The following is a 15,825-nucleotide window of genomic DNA, read 5'->3' as shown; positions in this document are numbered from 1 at the left end:
ACGTGTACCTACTTGAAGAAATTAATATTTTCTTTTAAAATTATGTTTGAACTCTAATACAGGAATTAATAACAGGGTGCCAGAGGTATACCACATGTGAAAGTAAAAAAATATACTTAATAATTATTTTTATTAAATCAAACATATCAACATGAAGAACCTCGAGTCATTACGGTATGTCATAAAAACAAATATTAAATAGCTAATTAGTCCAGTCTATGGGATTTCGTATACAACCTGACTCTTAAACAAAATAAATAAAAAGTATTTAAATTCCTGGAAGTGTTCACAACGTAACAGTTTTGGGGTTGCACCGGCTTGCTCGAGCACTAGATTCCTAGCTTCTGTACCTCTGGTCCTGTGTGTGATTAATTTGAAATTCGTAATGAAATTAATAATTTTTGCCGAAAAGTTAATGTTCACGTAATTTTGTAATATATTAAAATTTGTCCTTATAATGTTTACTGAGGTTGACGGTAAAATTACGTTGGCGTCCCTACACAAGGACGATGGAGGCCAGAAAATCCGTCGCAACTCACGTAAATTGAATGACTGGCATCTACATTCAATATCAGAGCGTCTCTGAGAATTGCCCTGGATGTAGACATAATTTTCTCAGTTATAACGCCGAAAATACCCTCGCCACGTATAAATATTTCCTGAGGGAATAAACGTCACCACGCACTAAATGGCGTCATTTTCCACTCTTTTTTCCTCTTCTCTATTGCTTGAATGTATTGTTACTTGAAATAGGCCAATCACGGCCGCGACACGTTAGCGTCCTTTTTACCTAGGCCAATAAAGCGTCACTTTTAAACAAGCATAGGCTAGTCGAAGCTGTTCCAAAACCGTGCGCTTTAATTAAATCGGCAGTTGTCATAACGACGCAGGACGAGCTGCGCGCGCCGCCATGCGAGAAACAAAACAAAACACTGCCGAAAGTACGGGAAGCGGTATTAACCTCGAACATAAAACAATAACAAACAGTTTCAGTTAGTCTGATAATACCTTAGTATTACACGGAATTGGTATTGTGCCCACACAAAATATTCTTTGCCAATTTTCATTATGTGCATATTTCAAATATTTAAATTCACATTAAGTACATTATTTTAATTTCAGTTGTTAGGAATGAATTTTTCATTACAAAATCTGCGCGAAGTTGAATGTTCTATGAGCTATTTTTTCCTTTTTATTTTATTTTAAAAATCGTTAAGTTTCCAAAAAAAACTTGACGCCACTCCCGCTGCCTGTTTTTAGCTTTTGTGTGATTATTAATAATGTGAAATATCCTAGGGGTTTTATGGGGGTTCGGCTTCGTGGCTGCAGGCAGGAGCGCGTCTCGGAGTTTGAAAAAACGTTCAGAAATTACCTAGGCTGTTGAGGCCACCCAGGACGCCTCGTAAATGAATGGAAAACGGTTTACAGGACACAGCACTTTATTCAGTATCAATACACTCATTCGCCCCGAGACTGGCCGCGTCCGTTGTCGGACCGCTATGACACGCGTATCTCTAAATGTGACGGTTCGCGCGACCAAGATAGATTGTAAAGTTATATTGACAAGCTGAAACAGTGGCTTCACGTCCCTATGAATGGTTTAGCATGTAAATGAATGGTTAATGCCACAACTTAGGCTGGCACGTAAATACGTAGAAAAGATCCTATGTTCAGGATAGTTTGCAGTCTAACCTGCTACGAAAATTAACGTCTCTGAAATTACGTGGGCACGCCGACTGAAGACGTACACGTAAAAGTTCCTTACACATAAAAGTTAGTCACTTAAATACACATTACACTTTGCACTATAAAAACGGAGAAAGTTACAAGACGAAAGTTAGTCAGTGCTATTCTCAACACTTATTACGAAGGATCTACGACGATAACGATTAATTAGCTAATTAGCCGAAAACTGCGTACCACTACTACGCGGTCCTTAAACTGGACATGGATTTACGTATGAAAAGTAAAGTTCCCTGGTGGGAAGAATTTAATAAATTAAGAGCCGCACGAAATATCGTGCGACTGGGTTGGGGTCGGCGCCGAGTTAATTAAAAGATTTGCGAAAACTTACACTATTGCTGAAATGTTGAAGAGATGCTAGAGTTGATGACCCGACGTTCGCGGAGCGCCCGACCCCTTCGAGCTCCAAACGGTAACTGAGCGCGAGACCGGCCTGCGGCCTCGCGCCTAACCACGTGAAACGCGGGAAAACCGACCCGGCCAGTTTTGGACTTAAAGACAAGTTACAAAATATATGCTTATAAAACAATTAGACATAATTTCCCTTACATGAATCCTCTTTTAAATTGTTATTAATTTAGTTATTTTAATTTGACAAATAATTATATATAATTAGTTAGGCGCATTGCTACACCCGGCCGGGCGCTGACGTCGCTTAGGTGTTCGTCGCGGCGCACTTTCACACACTCACGCTCGGGCGTGTTCGATGCACTTAGGGGCAAGTGTTGTTGTGGCATAACGACCTTTGCGGACCAGAGGGAGCACCGGCGGTTGGCGTCAAATGCCCCACCCCCCCCAACGAGGCCGTTATGCTCAACAACACTGCTCCTCACACGCATGGAAGTGGTGCACCGGTTCGACGCACTCAGGAGGTCAGGCGAGGTGGAACCTGGGCGTGGCATACCTAGTGAATTAATTTATAATTGAATTAATGGTGGTTCTGGCATGACCCATCTGGGAGGTGTGAATCGTGAGCCTTGGGGACTTTTGTTTGTATAAGATTGTGAGCCTATTAACGGGCCGAAAAATGGGTGGGGTTCTTCCCTTGCCGGAGTCGGAATCGGCCCTGTCCTCCCTCGGGGTTCCGCCGCCATGATCTGACCCAGGAAGTAGTCCCCTAAGTGTGTTGGTACCTGTGTAACACGGTGTGAGACTCTGATAGGAAGTAACATTGGTGTTGCCTGTTCCTGTCGCCCTCCCTGGTGGGCGCTAGTCACCCCCTGGACACTTGCATTACCCTGTTTCTGGATGTTTCTGGTGATGTAATCCTGCAGATGGACCGGAGGGCGTCGCGCCCACCTGGAAGGGACGGCGTTTTCATTAACATTAATATCTAAAATTGACTGGCTCTCCCCCTCATCACTGATCCTGTCAACAGCTGTGCGCCCTTTCCCAGAGCTTGTCGAGCCTCCAACTGTCGGTTGCGGTTGTGAGCAGCACGTGCGGGTCAATAACCGCCGCCGCCTCTGTGGATACCACCTCTGCACAATCTCTCCCTCCCCCTCTGACGTAGGCTCCTCAATGGACATGGTAAACGCGGACTCGCTCAAGCTGACGTCCAGCGGCCACCAGGGCTCGTCGACTCCGTCCTCCACATCGTTCGCGTCCCCATCGTCCGGTTGCCAGACAAGGGGAGTCGTCTCCTCCTCATCCAGAGAGGTCGGGTCTAGGTTGGTATTGTCCGCCGCAAGAAGAAGGAGGTTGGGTGGAAGGCAGTTGGGGACCGGAGAGTCCATGATGTTGGTGGACTCGGCTGGAGTCCTTGGTGCGGAACTTCCCGCAAGAGGAAGGAGGTTGGGTGGAAGGCAGTTGGGGACCGGGGAGTCCATGATGTTTGTGGACCCGGCTGGAGTCCCTGGTGCGGAACTTTCCGCATCTGACATTTTTTTAGGTGCAGTGGAGGTAGCATGGCCGTCGTGGTGTCTGTGTGGGCTAGCCACGTCCGGAATCGGGCTCGGAGGTGTGTCTGGTGGCCTATCATTTGGAGGTCCCACCCCTGTTGGGGCCGGGTCGTATACTGCGAGACGCAGGTCGTCTCGGTGCACTTTGGCCGGTCGTCCGCTGGGGGTGCGCACGGTGTATGTTGACAGCCCGGTTCGCCACAGAATTTGACGGGGTTCTGACCACTTGGGGGCCAGCCCCGCGCAGAAGTTATTTTTTCCGGAAGACAAATGGTGTTGCCGCACATACACCCACTGACCGGGTTCAAGCTGAGTCGGAGGGCGGGTGGACTGCGGTGTCTTTTGGGCCAGGAACTGTGTCTGTTTTACGCGTGCCTGCTCCCTCATGGCTGCGATCTCCTCCCCCCATAGATCCTCGGTAGCCGCCGCGGCCACCCGACACTCCCCAGGGTGGGCCAGGTTCTGCCCCAGGAGTAGTTCGGCTGGGGAGTGGCCCGTGACCACATTGGTACGTCGGCGCAGACAATACAGAAGTTTTGGTAGGTGTATGTCCCACTTTGAATGATCCTCCCCGAGGCGGAGGCGGAGCTGAACCTTTATCTCCTGGTTTTCCGCTCGGTGGGATTCGACTGAGGGTGGTATGTAGGAGTGGTATGGTGAAAAATCACCCACTGGCGGCATCCGGCTCGCCAGCACCCCCCGGTGAACTGGCACCCATGTCTGTCAGAAGTACCTTCGGAAAGCCGAATCGTGGGTAAATTTCCGTTTCAAGGAGGGACAAGATGGTGCCCGACCTGACGTTGGAGTCTGGGAAGGCTTCTACCCAGCGGGTGAAAAGATCGGTAATGACGACCAAAAATCTTTTCCCGCGTGACGTGCGGGGGTATGGTCCCAATATGTCTAAGGCTAGTGTGTGAAAGGGTTCCGTTGGTCTGCGGGGCTGCTGCTGCTCTACCCCGTCGTCTCGCCGCGACTTGCGCTGTTGACACAGCTGGCACCTCCGCACGTAGTCGCGGACGTCCCCGGCAACACCGGACCAGTGAAATTCCCGACTTAGCGCCCCTCGCGTTTGCTCCGCGCCCGGGTGGCCGGCCAGGTCGTGATCGTGGTAGAAGTTGATGACAGCTGAACGGGCCGCTACGGGCACGTATTTTCTCCAGGCCTCCCTGTTCCCTGGTACCCGTGTCAGCAGCGTCCCGTACACGCATCTGTGGTGTGGCTGCACCTGCTCCCCGCACCTGGCCACCCACCCCCTTGTTGACTCGTCGTCGTGCTGTGCCTCCAGCACGACACGATGTAGGGCCGTGAGGGTGTCCGGGAGAGACGTATCTGGATCTGTGTTGGAAGTGGTGGCGTACAGAACTGCGGGTTCGCCTGTCCCCGGGGTGTGCGCGGGATGTCCTACGGGCGGTAGCAGCTCCTCCCAGCTGCCCTCGTCGTGATACTCGGTGTTAGGATCGGGATGTCGTGATAGTTGTTCGCCAATTGGTTTTCGCGCCCTGGAACGTGTTCGACGTGGAAGTCGAAGTTCTGGAGTGTCAGGGCCCACCGTGTGAACTTCGACTTCCGGCCCTGTGCCGAGTCGAGCTACTTGAGACACTGGCTATCAGTACGTAGGGTAAATGGCCTACCCTCCAGGTGGTGTCGTTAGCGCCCCACTGCCCACACGACCGCGAGGCACTCCTGCTCATTGACGTGATAGCGGCACGCCGCTGGGCTGAACTTGGCGCTCGCGTATTCCACTACGCGCCGTTCCCCCTCCGGACCTACTTGGTACAGCACCGCCCCCATCCCCTCCTGACTAGCGTCCGTTTGCAGGAACACGTGCTCCTCGGGGCGGAGGCGGGCGAGGGTGTGGCACTCCCGGAACAAGCGCTTCACGTCAGCCAGCGTGCGGTCCACCTCGTCTGTCCACCTGAACCTGCTCTTGGGAGAGAGAAGGGCTGTCATCGGCGCCGTGACAGTGGCGAAGTGGGGGATGAAGCCCCTCAGCCAATTGAGTAGGCCTATGAGTTGCTGCAATTGTTTGCGGGTACGTGTTGGGGTCTTGGATTCAATTAGGTCGAGCTGCGCTGGCAGGGGTCGGCATCCGTCCGCTCTCACGATGTGGCCCAGGTACTCTAGTTCCGTAGCGCCGATGTGACATTTGTGGGGCTCGCAGGTCAGCCCATGTCTGGCCAGCCGTTCGAGGACCATGGCAAGATGCTGCGCATGCTCCTCCCACGTCCGCGACCAGACAATCACGTCGTCCAGGTAGGCCGCGGCAAACTTGCCCACGAACCCATCCAGGACGCGGACCATCATGGCCTGAAAGGTCGCGGGGGCGTCCATCAGCCCGAACGGCATGGCGCAGAACTGAAATCTGCGGCCATCGGGAGCGGTGAATGCTGTTTTGGGTCTGTCCTCCGGGCATACTAGGACTTGCCAATATCCCGTCTTGAGGTCTTGTGAGGTGAAAACGCGGGCGTCCCCCAACCCTGCCAGAGCATCTGTTATGTTAATGAGAGGAGGGGGTGCTGGTATGGTGACGGAATTGATGGGTTTGAAGTTAACACAAAACCTGAGCGAGCCATCCTTCTTTTTCGCCATCACCACTAGACAGTTGTAGGGCGACTCGCTCGGCTCAATTACCCCGTCACGTAGTATTTCTGCTATTTGTACCTGAATGGCCTCACGTTCTTTGGGTCCGAAACTGAAAGGTTTTACAAATTTAGGTTCATGAGGACGTGTAGGGATTGTGTGCTGCGTCACCGTGAATCCTATTTTAAATTGTTATTAATTTAGTTATTTTATTTTAATTTGACAAATAATTATATATAATTAGTTAGGCGCATTGCCACACCTGGCCGGCAGCTGACGTCGCTAAGGTGTTCGTCGCGGCGCACTTTCACACACTCACACTCGGGCGTGTTCGATGCACTTAGGGGCAAGTGTTGTTGTGGCATAACGACCTTTGCGGACCAGAGGGAGCACCGGTGGTTGGCGTCAAACTTTTAATGTTATGTTGAAATATTTGGTTAAATTGTTTTAAGGTTGTGCTTATCTAAGCAATTATAGTTTGAATCTCTTAAAATATTATGTCTAAATTCTTTTCTACGTAAATTAGTAATAGAAAATACAGTAAATATAATAATTAAAATATATTAAGGACAGCTTGCCCAAATATTAGTAAACACTTTCAACAAAAATGATAGCATGTTTAATATTTGAACGCTTAGATAACTATTGATGTGGATGCCACTTCAAACCGCCGAGCGCCAAAGCTCCCTTCCCCTTATCACTCTGCCTCCACCTTCCCCTTCCTTTCTTTCCCTTCGCCGATTCCCGTGTCATCACTGGGATTATAAATTGGTAGGCCCCTGTGGCCTCGGGTCTCTGGACCGTGAACCACCTTTAATCTTAAAATCGCACACTTCGCGCCCTGCCGTCGTTTCTAATGATTCGAACAAAGTGACGGGGTCGCAATCTTGTATTGAATTCCCACATAGCGAGTTATGGGAACATAATAGTTCCTGGAATCGCTGTCACATGCTCCCGGCCGAGCATGTGAAGGAAAGGCGGCGGCCTCGGGTCTGTTCCGTTCCAGAGGAGTCGTGACATGGTTTTGGTATGTATGCTCAAGCAGGGGTAACTTTGACGCCGCCGTCGGTGATCCCTCTGAGAGCACAGGCTGTTATGTGACCTCAACACCTGAGCCAGTGCTAGTGCGACGAACACGCCCGCGCGTGTGTCTTAGTGCAGCGCCCCGAACGGCTTGACGTCATTCATGGCCATCTAAATGCTCGAAGCGCCCGGCCGGGCGTGGCGATGCACAACAGGTATTCAGTGCACATGCAAATGATTTAACAAACAGAAACTAACAATTCTAACAAGTATTAAAATTGTCTTTAATTAATTAATGATATTGTGAATTAATTCCGTTCACAAAACTGGCCGGCATCGCCTTCCCGCGCTCCGTCGTTTTCCCGCGCATTTTCCTCCCCTCCCTGGCTATGTTGCCAGGGAGAGTCGTCAGTAGCCATCCAGCACTCGCCAGGGCCGGCAGCCCCGCACACAGGGAGCATCCAACTTTCGCGCCAATAACCACGTTTAGCATCAATAGGTAATTATCTCCGAATCATCTTTCTTCAGCTTCCCGGTCGGCCCTAACAGGCCTTACGAATTGTCGTGCGGTCCATAATTAAAGTGTGTGACCCGACTACGGGTCTTTAACGTAATACGTAATTTATATTTCAAGGCAGCCCACCGAGGAGCCTGCGCCTCACGCTGTAAGACCTCCCCACGAGGAGTTTGAACTTTGCCTGCGCAGGGCGGCATTGCGCCAAATGCGCCCCACCAACGTACGAACGCTTCAATCCCTGGGACGTGCCACGGACGTGAACGAGAGACCACGTCGGGTCCCGTCGCGCCCGTTCCCAATTTAAACGTGGCCCACGCCACTACGAGAATTAGTCTCGCACCACGTGATCATTAGAAGTCTGGAGACCGTCCCCACTTCGAGTCCGGGACGTACTAATAACTATTCAGTGTCAATTACCGTGTTTCAGATTAGTGTATGTCGTCATCATCATGTCCATGTATAAGTTAGTATTAATTGTTAATTCACCTAGACAGTAACAGTTCCAGTTAGTAAGTGCATTACGAACTACCATGTGTTATGCACCAGAGTTGCCGCGCCACAAACCGTTATCACCGTAGCTCAGGAAAGCCTGCACCCCTCGGTGGAGTAGTCTTCGGAACGCCATGAGACGTAATCAGTGCCGCCATTTGAGGGCCGTGTAGGCGGAGTAAAGGTTGACGACGATACGGCCAGTCACGTGCCAGTGCCTCGTGTAACGTTTTGTAACGTGTGCTACCGGAATAAAACACTTAAATTTACGTGTATATTTCACTAACACGGTGTCCTGGGAGGCCATAACAGTCCGGGGGGCCCTTTGTCGACGCGTCCCTGCCTGCAACCACGAGGCCAGGAACCCCACCCTTGAGACTAAATTCACTTTATATAAATTTAATTCACCAAATTTCAGGACAGGCAGCGGGGACGGCGTCAACTTTAAATTAGTGTGAAGTGGCCATGTTCTTGTTGTTTATGTAGCTTAAATTCTCCTGAGTTTAGGGTTCTATTTTCTTTTAGAAAATTTGTATTTGGTTGTCCTGTGTCTGCTTAAATTGCTTTGTAATTAATCATCTGTTTGAAGCATGACTGCTGCGCCATACCCGAACCATTGCGCGTAAACCCCAGAATTAATATTCTCATTCTTATTATAGCCTTAAGTATTGATTACCTTGACTGTCCGTGCTTGTACAAGAACGTACTTTTTTATTCATAGCTGTTGACCGTAAATAGTTGCTCTATTTTTATTACCAGGCTATGGCCGTTGAATTGGACAGACCATAAGCACGAGCACCCTGTTTGAATCTCCTCGCGAGGAGCAGTTAGCTTGACCTATTTGGTTTCTGTGTAATAAATCGTGTTGTTTCTATGTGTTAGTTTGTTAAATTAGGCTTTCTTTGTAAAGTAATGTAGGAATCTCGTATGGCGTTAACTTCTTGTCATATATTTGGATATGTTGCTAATGGTATGATATTGTTTTCACGATCGGGATTATATATGAACTTTTATATTTATTGCAATAATATGCGTATATTTTGTCATGACTATGTGTCGAATAATAGTCTCGAATACAATGACTTGTATCTCTAATTGTATCATCATAAATGGGAAAGGTTAATGCAAATTCATATTTATTCTAAGCAATATATTGTATATTTATTTTTGTATATTTGGTTGTGCTTTACGCAGTGGCGGATGCAGAGGTTTACCTAGGATTTCAAAGTAGCCAGAGAGAAAAAAGGTTTTAAAATTATTAAATTTGAATTTAATCTACTCACACTACACATAACATCCAACCACCAGATTTTATGATTCTACACGAAATTCATTAATTATATTAAAATGTTTTATTGGTTTCAGAAACAATCATTTTTGTCGGCAATATTAATGTAGCAGACAAATGGTTTTTCGTTGAGTTTTTGTAAGGTGGTTGTCGAAAGGGGGGTGGGGGGGCTTTTGCCCATGGTGCTCCCCCTTGGATCCGCCACTGGCTTTACGTTTCTATCCCTTGTTCGCTAAATTTCACAACATGTTTTACTTTCTACCATAACCAATCTAGCTGGGTTTTATTCAAATATATTAATTTTCAAATAATAAAATATGAGTTATTTAAATAGATAATAAATTATTAAATAATAATTAATTAATCAATAATAAATTTATTGAAAATTATTAGTAATTAAAAATTAATTACTTGAATTTATTAAACAATAATAAATATATACTAATTTAAACTGAAAAACTAATAAATAATAATAAATTATTAAACAATAATAATTATATAATCAATAGTAAATCTATTAACAATTTATGGAATAATAAAAAGTAAGTTACATACTGGTTTGTTAATTAAATTATAATTTTTAACAAATACTAATAATAATAATGGTTCTTTTGATAATAGTGGAGAATTTGTAGCCAACCGCCGGTGCTCCCTCTGGTCCGCAAAGGTCGTTATGCCACAACAACACTTGCCCCTAAGTGCATCGAACACGCCCGAGCGTGAGAGTATGAAAGTGCGCCGCGACGAACACTTAAGCGACGTCAGCGCCCGGCCGGGTGTGGCAATGCGCCTAACTAATTATATATAAGTATTTGTCAAGTTAAAACAACTAAATTAATAACAATTTAAAAGAGGATTCATGTAAGGGAAATTATGTCTAATTGTTTTATAAGCATATATTTTGTAACTTGTATTTAAGTCCAAAACTGGCCGGGTCGGTTTTCCCGCGTTTCACGTGGTTAGGCGCGAGGCCGCAGGGCGGTCTCACGCTCAGTTACCATTCGGGGCTCGAAGGGGTCGGACGCTACGCGAACGTCGGGTCATCAGCTCTAGCATCTCTTCAACATTTCAGCAATAGTGTAAGTTTTCGGAAACCTTTCAATTAACTCGGCGCCGACCCCAACCCAGTCGCACGATACTTCGTGCGGCTCTTAATTAATGTAAATTCTTCCTACCAGGGAATTTTACTTTTCATACGTAATCCATGTCCAGTTTAAGGACCGCGTAGTAGTGGTACGCAGTTTTCGGCTAATGAGCCAATTAATCGTTATCGTCGTAGATCCTCCATATAAGTGTTGAGAATAGCACTGACTAACTTTCGTCTTGTAACTTTCTCCGTTATTATGTGCAAAGTGTAACGTGTATTTTAAGTGACTAACTTTTATTTGTAGGAACTTTTACGTGTACGTCTTCAGTCGGCGTGCCCACGTCTTGGTTAGAGACGTTAATATTTCGTAGCAGGCTAGACTGCAAACCATCCTGAATATAGAATCTTGCCTGCGTATTCACGTGCTGGCATAAGTTTCGGCAACAGCCATTCATTTACTTGCTAAACCTTTCATAGGGACGTGAAGCCACTGTTTCAGCTTGTCAATATAACTTTGCAATCTATCTTGGTCGCGCGAACCGTCACGTTTAGAGATACGCGTGTCTTAGCAGTCCGACAACGGACGCGGCCAGTCTCGGGGCGTATGAGTGTATTGATACTGAATAAAGTGTAGTGTCCTGTAAACCGTTTTCCATTCATTTACGAGGCGTCCTAGGTGGCCTAAACAGCCCAGGTAATTTCTGAACGTAATTTTCAAACTTCGAGACGCGCTCCTGCCTGCAGCCACGAGGCCGAACCCCCGTTAAAAATCCTGAGATATTTTACAACACTAATAATTAATTAAAAAGCTAAAACAGGCAGCGTGAGTGGCGTCAAATTTAAATTCACGCTAGTGATCTTTTAACTTCAAGAGTCGAGTGAATGCTGCGAAATATTCGACGGACAAGAAAACGAGTGAATTTTGAATTGTACAGCGTGAACGAATTAAATGGTGTTTTTAAATTACAGAATTGAAATATGCAAATATGAAAAATTGTAGCTTACCTTTAATATTGAAAGATCGTTCCTACTGCTTTTTAGATCACTACAATTTATTTAATATAGGTATTCACTCATGAAGACACGTGTAATGATTCTTTTAATTTTGACATTGGCCCTTTTAGAACCAAGCCACAGAATTAATTCAGGCTGAAGGCCGCAAAGGGGCACTCACAAACTTGTTAATGTAAGTTCACACATTAGTGACTCGGGCACTCCTGTGTCGCACTTTCCTTAGGCAGGGGTTTTAATTACTAGTGTGGTTATTATTAAATTTTGTTTGATTATTGGTGAACAGGGGTCGAGGTGTTTAACTAATTAGACACGGCCCTTGATTCTACCTTGGCATCGAAAGCTCGCCTGACTCGGTTGGGCCATGGCTAGGGGTGCGTTCTGTTAGCAGGGTCGGATACTGGCGGTTGCAGGTCGGACTTTGGGGTGGCCTTCGGCTGGACAAAGTCACAACTCATAAAATGTGTAAGGATTTTGTATTATTGTTTGTAGAAAATGGAAAGAGGCCTTACAATACTAATAAATAATTGTCTTAAAAAAATTGGTTGTCTGTAAAGTAGGTTTACGGACGATAGTTTAACGTGACGTCATCACGAAACATTGATGAAATGATTGCATACTTTTATGAATAAAATTGAATCATTTTTATTGAATTATCACTATTTTGTATGGATACAAAGAAGGAGTGAAATGAAATCTACAACTTAATTGATAAATTTACTTTTATTTGCAATCATTAATTCAAATATGTTTATTACTTTAACGAAGAGATTATTTTAACTATAACTGTTATACATTTTTGCTATTTAACTTCAAGATCGTCGAGAATGTTTTACGCTTTTTTTTCAATTACACATTAAACGACGAAGTTGTCGACGTTAGGGCCGTTCCCGTGGTTCGGAGTCGCTGCCCAGCTGCTCCGGTAGAGAGGGTACGTGCCATGTGGCAAGGGAACTACCCTAACTCGGGTGAAATAAAAGAGTTTATGATGTTAAGTTTTGTTTACTGCACACGTCACACACTGTACATGGGCTGTCACTGCTCCCATCTGTGACAGTCCATTAGGGCTAGGCCCGGCTCCACGCAATTTGAGCGCGACACGACACTACCAGTGACCTGACTGGTGGTGACACGAAAGTGACGCGACTGGAGGTGACACGACAGTGACACGACTGACAGTGGCGTGAATGACAGTAACGAAACTGCCGTCGCGAACGATGGTGACGTGACTGAGGGTGATGTGACTGAGGGTGACGTGACCGATGGTGACATGACTGACAGTGACGTGACTGAAAGTGACGCGAATGAAGATGACACGAAAGACTGTGATGTAACTGCCGACGCGAACGACGGTGACGTGACTGACGGTGATGTGACTGACAGTGACGCGAATGATGATGACACGAAAGACTATGATGTAACTGCCGACGCGAACGACGGTGACGTGACTGATGGTGATGTGATTGACAACGCGAATGACGGTGATGTGACAACGGTGACACGACTGACAGTGTCCATTCGACTCTCACTCACAACTTCGTGACCGCACTCTCTCATCCCACTCAGGCGACTAACTCGACCCACGCTCCGCGACGACTCAGTGGGCTCCCCCCTTTCCGCGCGCACATGAATCCCCCCTCTTCCCTTCGTGTGCAAGTGCGTGGAGCCCACATGGTCACAGGCGGGGAGACGCGACTCAGTCGCCCCTGAAACACATCTACAGGTACACAACACAAATAGATATTTACACACTCACATAATTACATAAATAAAACCCTTATGAAAGGCATATTACTGTTATGGTGGTGCCTCTGCAGGGCATTCCCCTCTCGGCCAAGGCCATTTGTTACACTTTTGCGCACGGGCGCCGGCGCACACGCAAGCCTGAAGCAGCAACGGGCAATAATGGCCTCAGCAATTTGGAGGAGCACTTGGGACGACATCAAAGTTTGTTCGTCGTGAATTTAAATGTAGAATTTAATAAAAATGCCCTCGCAGTTAATAAAGTAAGTATTAGTAAGTTTAAGAAAGAATTTCGGCTTTAATCTTCAACCCAGATGCTCGTGGTGCGCTGGGGCCGAGATTTAAATTCGTCGAGAATGTTTTACATTTTTATGTCTTCCAGTGCTTAAAAATGATATGCAATTGTGGCCCTGGGCAAGAAATTTTATTTATAATGTCATTAATAAGAACGCCCCTCGCAATAAACCAAGTAAAATATGTATTAACGAGTGCCTGGTTGCCGCGGAAGCCAATATATAACGCGATTCGTTCGGTTCATGTCCGTCACCGTAGATGTCACACCATAGGGGAATAATATTATTTCGTTTTTATAATACGATTTTATAACAAATACGCATCCCAAATACACCAAACTTATTTGTAATGTGTTACAATATTTTTTAAAACATTGTGCAAAAGATCCCGGGTGTAATTTAAATTATGTGTAACTGTAAAACACCATTGTTCTTACAAAAACATATTTGAAAATTCAACATTAATTTAAATAACCGTACCGATTGGCTTGAAAATCGGTGGACGATCGTTAAATTACATAATATTAATAATTCAAACGACGAAAACATGATTTGAAAAGTCAAATCGATGGTTGTTCCAATCGAGTGGAAGAGAGATGCGGTGTAAGCATACAATGACCCAAACAGGACACATCGTAGTGGGACAATGTGCGTTAAGGTAGACTTTTTCGTGCGTGCAGCCGGCTTTCATCGATTTATTAGACGTTGTCACGTCAAAATAATTAGACATTTATTTATTTATTTTTATTTTTGTGAATCTTACCATACAGACATTTGCACATATGGTATAGGACACTTCAAAAAATATAAGAACGACAACAACAACTAGTTTTACGGGGGTTAAAGATAAAAGTTAAAATTTGATAGTTTATACAATTGGACGGCTTTTATATAAATGGAACCAAGCGCCATTCAGTCACAACTGAGAAAAGACTGTTCAAAGTATCCATATGTCAAAAAAATAATGAAACATCTACATAAAAAAATCAATGTAAAATATTTTAACAGGTATAATAAGCTGCTTTATTATTATGCACAACATTGTGAATTATCTTCCTATCATAGTTTAATCAGTAAAAATGGATGTTGGTTCTCTCTGAATAAAATAAAGTAGAGTTTCTTTAAAAAGAACCAAGTATAATGGAACATGAATGCCATGGTCACGTTGTCAAAAAAACAAATAATACACCATTTTAAAAACCTTAATACCCATCGTTCAGTAATTGCCCATTGCAAATCTACATAATCAGTCTTAAAACAATCTGGCAAGTGTTCTTCATGTATCGGATATAAGCTTTGTGTTAAAAATGCCAGATACCCTGAAAGAATAACTTATACCATATGAGATGACAAATAAATCACAAAAATGTTTTTAAAAGTCAGTTGGTTATGAGAAACTTTTACTTACACATTTCAGCATAAAACACAAAGCAATTTATTATTAATCTTCCATTGTGAAGTCTGCGTTATTCCCAAAGCCATCTATGTCATCTTAAACCTCTGTACTCGATTGAAATTTCTGATAAAAATGCCATACTCCTTGAGGTATAAGATGACGAATAGATTTAATACCCTTAAGCTTTTCCTTACTTATAGGCTTTCCTTCAGGCCACAGGGAAATTAATTTAGATGATTGAAATCCATCTGAGGGTCTCCCTCGTCGCTTGTTTTTGTTAATGTAAACATCAATGAAAGTTTCTTGAGAATGGCTGGTCTTCATCTGAAGAACTTGTGGTTTACATCCCTCCAATTTAATTTGACGAAGTGTGAGCCAGTTAATTTTATTTCCTTCTGTGTCAATCTTCCTGTTGGTGATCTCTTTCTCTATTTCACTGGTCCCTTTAAAGTCGTCATTCTGCATTTGTGTCACAACAAATTTTCTCTTTTTACGGCATCCTTCCATTACCTTTATGTAGTCCTCCAAAGTATATAGTCGCTGTTGTTTTAGGGCAGATTCCACATCGCCAAAATCAGAATTATTCGGGAGGTGTGACCTGAAACTAAATACTTAAGTGTCACAGAATTCAGTGAGTTTGGATCACCAAACAATGTGTTCATCATTAGTACCATTTTGATATTCCTATCCTGGCCCCCACACGAGTCAGACCACAAAATGATGTCTGTGACATTCCTTCCGACATGAGTAACAA

Source organism: Bacillus rossius, chromosome 1 (assembly GCF_032445375.1).
Source record: "Bacillus rossius redtenbacheri isolate Brsri chromosome 1, Brsri_v3, whole genome shotgun sequence".
NCBI lineage: Eukaryota > Metazoa > Arthropoda > Insecta > Phasmatodea > Bacillidae > Bacillus > Bacillus rossius.
This window is presented reverse-complemented; position numbering follows the sequence as displayed.